Raw genomic sequence first — 8,697 nt, forward strand, 5'->3', positions numbered from 1 at the left:
TGGATGGAACTGGAGAGCATTATGCTAAGTGAAATAAGCCAGTCAATAAAGGAAAAACACCACATGATCTCACTCATTCATGGACAATAGAGACCATTATAAACTTTTGAACAATAATAGATACAGAGGCAGAGCTGCCTCAAACAGATTGTCAAACTGCAACGGGAAGGCCGGGGAGGGTTGGGGGGCAGGAGGTAGGGGGGTAAGAGATCAACTAAAGGACTTGTATGCATGCATATAAGCATAACCAATGGACATAAGACACTGGGTGATAGGGGAGGCTAGGGGACTGTCTAGGGCGGGGGGATAAAATGGATACATATGTAATACCCTTTGTAATACTTTAAGCAATAAAAAAAAAATTCACTTACATTTTACATGCAAAAAAAAAAAAATAAAATAAATAAAAAATAAAAATGGGGGGAATTTGCCGGAAGCCGGTCCACCCCCCGCCGCCTGACACAGTCGCTGCAGGGAAGAAACATCTGCACAGCATACGTTTCAAGGGACCTGGCGTATATGGCACACTGTTCCTTTTTAAATATATTTTTTATTGATTTTTTACAGAGAGGAAGGGAGAGGGATAGAGAGTTAGAAACATCGATGAGCGAGAAACATCGATCAGCTGCCTCCTGCACACCTCCCACTGGGGATGTGCCCGCAACCAAGGTACATGCCCTTGACTGGAATCGAATCGGGGACCCTTTGGTCCACAGGCTGATGCTCTATCCACTGAGCCAAACCGGTCAGGGCATGGCATACTGTTCTTAATATGTTTGCTCCCCTTCTTAGCGCTATACCAAGGTCACCTCTCCGAGAAAGGTTGCTTCCCCAAGTGAGGATCCAGATATATCTTTAGATATTCATTTTTTCTTTCTATTCCTTCTGCTAAAATCCTAATTAAGCCTTCATCATCTTTTGCCTGGTCTATTAATATGGAAAACCTATTGCTTTTCCCATCTCGTTTCTCCTCCCTCAGTCCATCCTCAGTATTACTGTCAGAGTATTCTTTCTATGTCAATGACTTTCACAACTTAGACTGATTGATTTCCTACCTACAGGATTAAATTTAAACTCCTTAAGTGAGCATCCAAGGCACTTTACATCAGTCCAACTACTATCTTTGTAGCTTTATCTCTCCTCACATCTCACGTGTACTTTACCCACATACTTAGCTTCTCTCCATTCTCTAAGCACATCATACATATGGAGGCAAACATTCTCCATTCACACAACACATTTGGAAGTGAACATTCTCAGTTTGCAACACACAAACAGAGGTAAACATTTTTCATTCACACCTACACATAGAGGTAAATCTTTCAAGCACACTATGCATCAGAGTTGAACAGTCTTCATTCACACCACATACATAGAGGTGAACATTCTGTTTTCTCTTTCAGTAGAGACATTATTCTCCTTCTTTGTTGGTAAACTCTTCTGCATACTTAAAATCTCAGATTATGTGGAATATCCTTTTTAAAGCATTTTCCATCACCTTCCAGATAGCTAGGAGAGCTATACAATAGAAATGATAATCACTGAGCCTAAATCAGTGATTTTACAGATGAGGAAAAGAGGTCCAAATAGTGAAGTGTTATTATTCCCAATATTATATGTACAGCAAGTTCATAACAATGTGAGCGTAGGAATTTATGGTTTTTCATGCCTGCTTCACCTTTTCCTGGTCTTACATGGACATCAATGAAAGAATAGAGTGAAAGTATAACCTAATGCCATGCCTGGTCAGCAGGTCTTTATGGTTCACCTCCAGCATGTCTATCGGGAACTACCCAGACCACCAGGAGGCAAAAGGATATTCTGAGAAGTAATTACAAGTAGATGCAAATCTCTTTGCCCTTGCTTGGGTTACTTTACCCCTCAGAGAGATAACACCGACCTCACAAAACATTATGCAGATTAAATGAAATGTGTGTATTTCAAATGCATAAGTAAGGCTCAATAAATTTTATCTCTTTTACCCATTTCCTACTAGGTGAGGCCTAAATATGGTTGCTTGTAGGTTAAATCCATTGTTAAACCACCAATGTAGTTAAAGAATACTTTATTTAATACATTTACAAAAACACACAGCTTTGGTATAAATGCTCCAGGGATTGTAATGCCACCCTGTTTATATAATAAACACATGTGTTCACTTTAAGAATGAGGTTGGTAGCACTGCCACCAAATGTCATAGCTTTTAGTTACTGGCCCCCAGCTGAGAATGGATCAATTGGGCAAATGGAAGGAAGCAAGCAAATCTACAACCATAAATATCAACACACACCCAGAAATAGGGAGAGAGATCAAAGGCAGATCATCGCTACCCAGGAGAGACACCAAGAAGATTCACATTGGGGCAGCAACACCAAGGCACCCAGAAGACCTTTTCAGGACTTCCAACCATTTCTGGAAAGAAATCAAAGGCTGAAATCCTTGGCTATTGCATTTCAAAATAAATAAAGACTCCTCTACTTCCTTCACAAAAAACCAGCCAAGCTAAATTTATGCTCTAGAATATTGCCCTGGGAGCTATCCCTGGAAGAAATCCTTTTAACCCTAGTACTGCTCTTTGTTTGGAATCCAAGTCTTCTGCTTTTGCCCACATAGCCATTAGCATTCAAATTAGAAAAGCATCCAGTCAAAAAATATTTATTGAGCAAAATGATGCAAAATGTTATATTAGGGAAAGCGCCAGTCCCCAGCAGTTATTGAAACATCCCTCTTAAAGTATTCTAGACTTCCTCCATTATTGGTTCCTTCTTTAGGGTTAAGCACTGCCCTTCTTCCTTTTGAAGGTCCCCCTTTAAGTGTCCAAATCCTTGGTGTGCGGATAAAACGTTAGGTTGACAACATTGTTACAAAGGAGAACTGCTGACATCTGAGAACATGAGACTGGCAAGAAGTCATGAAACACATTAAAACTGAAGAGGAAAGAAAGGGGAAAAAACAATGAGATTATTATAATTGGTGTGGGTACCCTTGCAAAATGTTTAGCCTCTGGCTAAATGAAGTAGAAACAAGACTTCCTACTGCAGTGTAGTTATATATTGTGTGAAAGGGAAACAAATTCAAAATAGATTTTATCTACATGCTAATGTCTATCAAATCGGACTGGCTTTCTGGAGCCCTGTGCAAGGACTGTGACCCTGTTTCTGGACAAGAGGAGAGCTGGAGTGGTGGAACACATAATGTGTAGTTAGCAGCCTTGCTGTAGGTGAGAGCACAGGATGAGGAGCCGGATTATCCAATTAAAACACATTCATTGAGCAAAACGATTTGATTTGAATCTGGGCTCTGCCACTCATAAACTCTAATATCCTGTGCACTTCACTGCATCTCCATGACATCCAGTGTCTTTATATATGAAACAGAAAACAACAAGATGATTACAATTGGTGAGGGTACCCTTGCAAAATGTTTAGCCTCTGGCTAAATTAAGTACAATGATTTATTATCAGGTATTAAGTGGCTTACAAAAACAGAGAAAAGCTGGAAGAGCCAGCCCGAGTCTGACTTTCTGGAACACTTCCCAGGCCCCAGACTCACAATGCCTCTGCCCTGAGACAGGGGAGCTGCCACCGCCAGTGGAAGAGGGCGCCAGGTTACACAGCCACCAACAACATCCTCCATGCCTGCCTCTCAGCGCCGTTCTGCAGAAAGAGTGCCTGCTCTCTGCTCGTTCCCCTACTTCACTCAGTACTGAATGAAAATCTCCCAGGAGTACCTCTGGCTGCTAGAACCAACATCACACACAGCTCTCTCACTACAAGGGAGTGTGGGATCCTGGGATTTGGGACTTACAGCCAGTCTAGTTTAGGAGGACACCGCTGACAATGCTCTCTGGGGCATTGGCCATAAGCCCCTTCAGGAACGGAGCCACATTACTCCAGCTGGGGAGGTTTTGCTAGCTGGCCCAGGTCAGGCCCACTCCCAGGGCACACTGCATCTATTTACTGATTCCCCTGAGGGTGTAAAGAATCACACCCTTAGCCTCAAGGCAGAATATCTCCGAAAGCCATCTCAGCTTCAGAGGACCTCTTGGAATTGACTAAGTCCATTGTGACTGCCTCATCCTTCCTTCCTCTACTCAATTCTATGCTCTTTATTCCCCATAGCTATTGATCTCATGGTCATTCTCCAATGTAAGCTTCCTACCTACAAGTAAGTGCTCACTCAGAATCTGCTTCTTGGGGAAAGGAACCTACTACAGACATGTTAGAAGCAGGTGGAGTGAAGTGGAGTAAACCACCCCGTGATATTCACCACAACTTTAATGAGAATGAAACAATATAATGCATATGAAAAAAATATCTAGGAGCTCACACACGGTCTGGCCCAGGGTGAGCCACTATAGCATTGTTTAATAATAATATAGTATAGTTAATATTTACTGAGTACTTACTATGTTTCCAGATACTATTCAAAATTATTCATTTAAACTAACTTACTGAATCTTTATTATAGCCCACGAAGTGTGTGCTAACATTATTCATCTTACAAATGAGGTAAATAAGGTCTGAAGAAGTTCTTTTCGATGTTAGTCTGTAAGTGAAAGAGTTAGGATTTTAAACCACATACACTAATTCTAGAGTCTAGTCTTAACCCTCCTCTCTGTCTCAATATTAAATTTGTAGCCAATAAAATCCATCACACACAAAAGAAGCCTCTGCTTTGTCTATAAAAAAATGCTATGGGATTAGGAGAAGGGGACTAAAGGATTTTTATTATGGCCTGTGGTAGGCTAAATAATGGAGCCTTTAAATGCCCGGGTCTGAATCCCTGGCACCTGTAATTGTTATATTATATAGCCAAAGCATCTTTGCAGATGTGATTAAGTTAAGGGGTCAAGGTGCGGAAATATTATCCGGTGGGCCTTAAGTGTAATCACATGTATCTTTAAAAGAGAGAGGTAGTGGGAGACTCTCCTACAGAGAAGGGAAAGGCAATGTGATGATGGAAGCAGAGACTGGCAGGGTGCAGCCACAGGTCAAGGGATGGCAACAGCCCTAGAAGCTGGAAAAGGCAAAGAAAGGATTATCTCCTAGAGCCTTTGAGAAAGAAGCAGCTTTGCTGGCACCTTGATTTTGGCCCCATAAGTCTCATTTCAGATTACTTCTGGTCTTCAAAAAGGTAAGAAATAAGTATATTTGTTTTAAGCCAGTAAATTTATGAAAACAAATACAGGGCCATAGAAATTATAATATTTCCAGTATTATGTGGAGAACTCGGTATCACACCTCTATTGGAGAATTAGAAGTTAGATCTGCCTAGCCATTGCAGGTTAATAGGAAGAATGGAACAAATTCTGGGCTTGGAATCCCTACCACCATCTACTTCACCTGCACGGGATAATCCCTAGTTGGGAAATGAGGTCCAGAGATATATTAAGTGTGTACTTTGTTACCAGTATTAATAGGTTAGGTTTCTCTTCTCTGGATTTAACTCCTTGGAGTTATATTTTGCACATAGGCCAGATTAACTAGTAAATAATACACAAAAAGATTCATGCTTAAATTTTAGAGTGGCATTTTCTCTGTTCCACCTGACAGGTGGCCTTACACATAGTCAAAACAAGAAACAGAACTGAGACACAGATTATATAGACAAGACCAACCCCCATCTGGTAACCATCTATTGGAGGGTGGGAGAAAGGGAAGGAAGCCCCATCCAGAGGCTATCAGAAGCTTCCTTTCAAAACATAAATGTGTTAAAAAATTAGAGAGCATTCACTCACTCCATCTCCCCATTCTTTGCCCCTCAGCCAGCCTCCTTGGATTCTTTCTGGGAACAAAGTGGATGCCGTAGACCAATTCCAGCATGTCATAATTTTAAGAGTTCCATCAAAAGGTTGATGAGACTTGGGGACTCAACAGGGTTGAGTCACACATGTAGTTACCTGTTGGGAATGGCTAAAGGCATTTCCCCAAACCTGAATAGGAAACTGATTGTGGCTGACAGACAGTTAAAGGGCATCTTAATCTACATGTTATTGCCTCCTACTGGCCAAACACCTGAACAGCCGTAGGCTATTCCCCAAACTGACAATGCTTCTGTACCCTTTGAAACCTTACCCTTTGAAGTGTATTATCTCCACCTTGCCTTAGGACAAATTGTGTTAATAAAAGCAAGGGTCCTAGACAGGGAGGGAGTCTTCAGTTCCTTTAGCTGAAGGTCCTCTGACCCCCCAATGCCTTTCAAAATTATAACTCGTCTCTGGACTCTTTAGTAGTCTCTGGATTTCTATGGCACCTGCGCACAGCCTTTTCCAGATTCCTGAACCCTTCTTGATGCTGGGACATGAACCCCGGCATAAGTGGATGCCCGAAGTGGAACAAGAGCTCCAACAAGTGGATATACAGGAAAATATATAATTAACTAGGGGGCCGGTGCACGAAATTCGTGCACTGGGTGTGTGTGTGGGGGGGGGAGTGTCCCTCAGCCCAGCCTGCCCCCTCTCACATACTCGGAGCCCTCAGGCATTGACCCCCATCATCCTCCAATCGCAGGATCGGCCCCTTGCCCAGGCCTGACGCCTCTGACAGAGGCGACAGGCCTGGGCAGGGGACCCTCATTTCCCCCCATCACTGGTTCTGCCCCCATCCCAGGCCTGATGCCTCGGCCAGAGGCGTAGACCCCCATCACCCTCCGATCGCCTGATCGGCCCCTTGCCCAGGCCTGACGCCTCCGCCAGAGGTGTCAGGCTTGGACAGGGGACCCCCATCTCCCCCTGATCACTGGCTCTGGCCCCCGCCCAGGCCTGAGGCCTCTGGCCCAGGAATCATGCCTGGGCAGGGGACCCCCATCTCCCTCTGATCGCTTGCTCCACCCCCGCCCAAGCCTGACGCCTCTGACCCAGGCTTCAGGCCTGGGCAAGGGGACCATCATATCCCCCCAATCCCCGGCTCCGCCCCCCACCCAGGCCTGATGCCTCGGCCAGAGGAGTTGACCCTCATCACCCTCTGATCACCAATCACCAGATCGGCCCCTTGACCAGGCCTGAGGCCTCTGGCAGAGGTGTCAGGCCTGGGCAGGGGACCCCCAGCTCCCCACGGTTGCAGGCTCCACCCCTGCCCAGGCCTAACACCTCTGGCTGAGGCGTCCGGCCCGGGCAGCAGGGACCCGCAGCTGCAGTGGCCCCGCAATCGTGGGCTTCGCTTTAGGCCCAGGCAAGGGACCCCTAGCTCCCGGGACTGCCAGCTTCGACCATGCCCAGCTCCCATCGCTGGCTCCACCCCTACTTCCTGCTATCACTGGCCAGAGCGGCAAAGGCACCTGATTCTCCGATCATGGCTGGGGGGCAGGGCAAAGGCGGCCCTGGGGGGCAGGGCAAAGGCCGCCTTTGCTCTGCCCCCCAGCTCTTAGCTCCCCCCTGGGTTTCTGATCACTGTCAGTGGCAGGGGGCTTCTTCCTGCTTTCCCTTTAGCCTCCCTGCATTGTGCCTACATATGCAAATTAACCGCCATCTTGTTGGCAGTTAACTGCCAATCATAGTTGGCAGTTAATTTGCATATAGCCCTGATTAGCCAATGAAAAGGGTATCGTCGTATGCCAATTACCATTTTTCTCTTTTATTAGATAGGATAGCTCTACTTATGCTCACTGCATAGTTATAAGCAGGTTTAGCAGCAGTGATGGTAAGAGTTGGGAGGTGAGAGAAATGGTCAGTTTCTGAGTAATCTTAATTGACCACCTCAAGGGCAGCTATAAATTGAGAGGAACTATAAACATGGTGACCTAGACCAGTGCTTCTTAAACTACCCCTGATGAAAGAACAATTTTATTTAAAATTTCCAATCTGCCTGGCCAGTGTGGTTCAGTGGTTGAGCATCGACCAATGAACCAAGAGGTCACCAGTTCAATTCCCGGTCAGAGCACATGCCATGACTGTGAGCTCAGTCCCCAGGAGGGGGCATGCAGGAGGCAGAGAATTGATGTTGATGTTTCTCTCTCTCTCCCTCTCTTTTCCTGTCTCTAAAATCAATAAAAACATATTTAAAAATTAAATAAATTTTCCAAGTCATCACAGTCTAATACCTTTGTAAAATACAATTAAAATGAATTACTAGAAAAGTTAAATGGAAAGAAAAGATATACAACATACAAGTTGATTGATTTTACTTATTTGATACAGTAAACATAAAATTACTCTTTCAAAATGCTGTTAAAGTTTTTGAGATCTTATTCTTAATTTCTGTACTTACTCTGCCACCAGTTGGTAACAGTTTCAGGATGGGCATTGGTTCACAGAACACACTTTGAGAAACTCGGGTTTGTATCTCCGGCCTCTACAGTGAAAACTTAAGTGACCACTAGACTCAATATGCAGGATGTAGTGTCATTATACCTCTAGGTAATGTGTGTCTCTCCTGTACTCATTCCACTTGTTCTGGAGCCTCTCACATAGTTGTTTTTTTGAGTTTTATTTTTTTTTTTAAATAACTGAAACATTTCCATACACCTGAAATTGGGATGTATACTATTTCTAGAACTTTAAAATTACTTTGGACTCATTCTTAAATCTAGAGCATCTTGAACACCTTGGAATATGGGAAGTGTGGAAGATTGAAAAAAAACGATGATTGGAAAACTCAAAATTGCAAACTAATAGGGCAATTTTGTGAAAAGCAAATGGAACTAAATTCCTCAGACCTACACTAATCAAATTCAATTGTCCTATTTCACAGAATTTAG

The sequence above is a fragment of the Myotis daubentonii genome, chromosome 5, assembly GCF_963259705.1.
Source record: "Myotis daubentonii chromosome 5, mMyoDau2.1, whole genome shotgun sequence".
NCBI lineage: Eukaryota > Metazoa > Chordata > Mammalia > Chiroptera > Vespertilionidae > Myotis > Myotis daubentonii.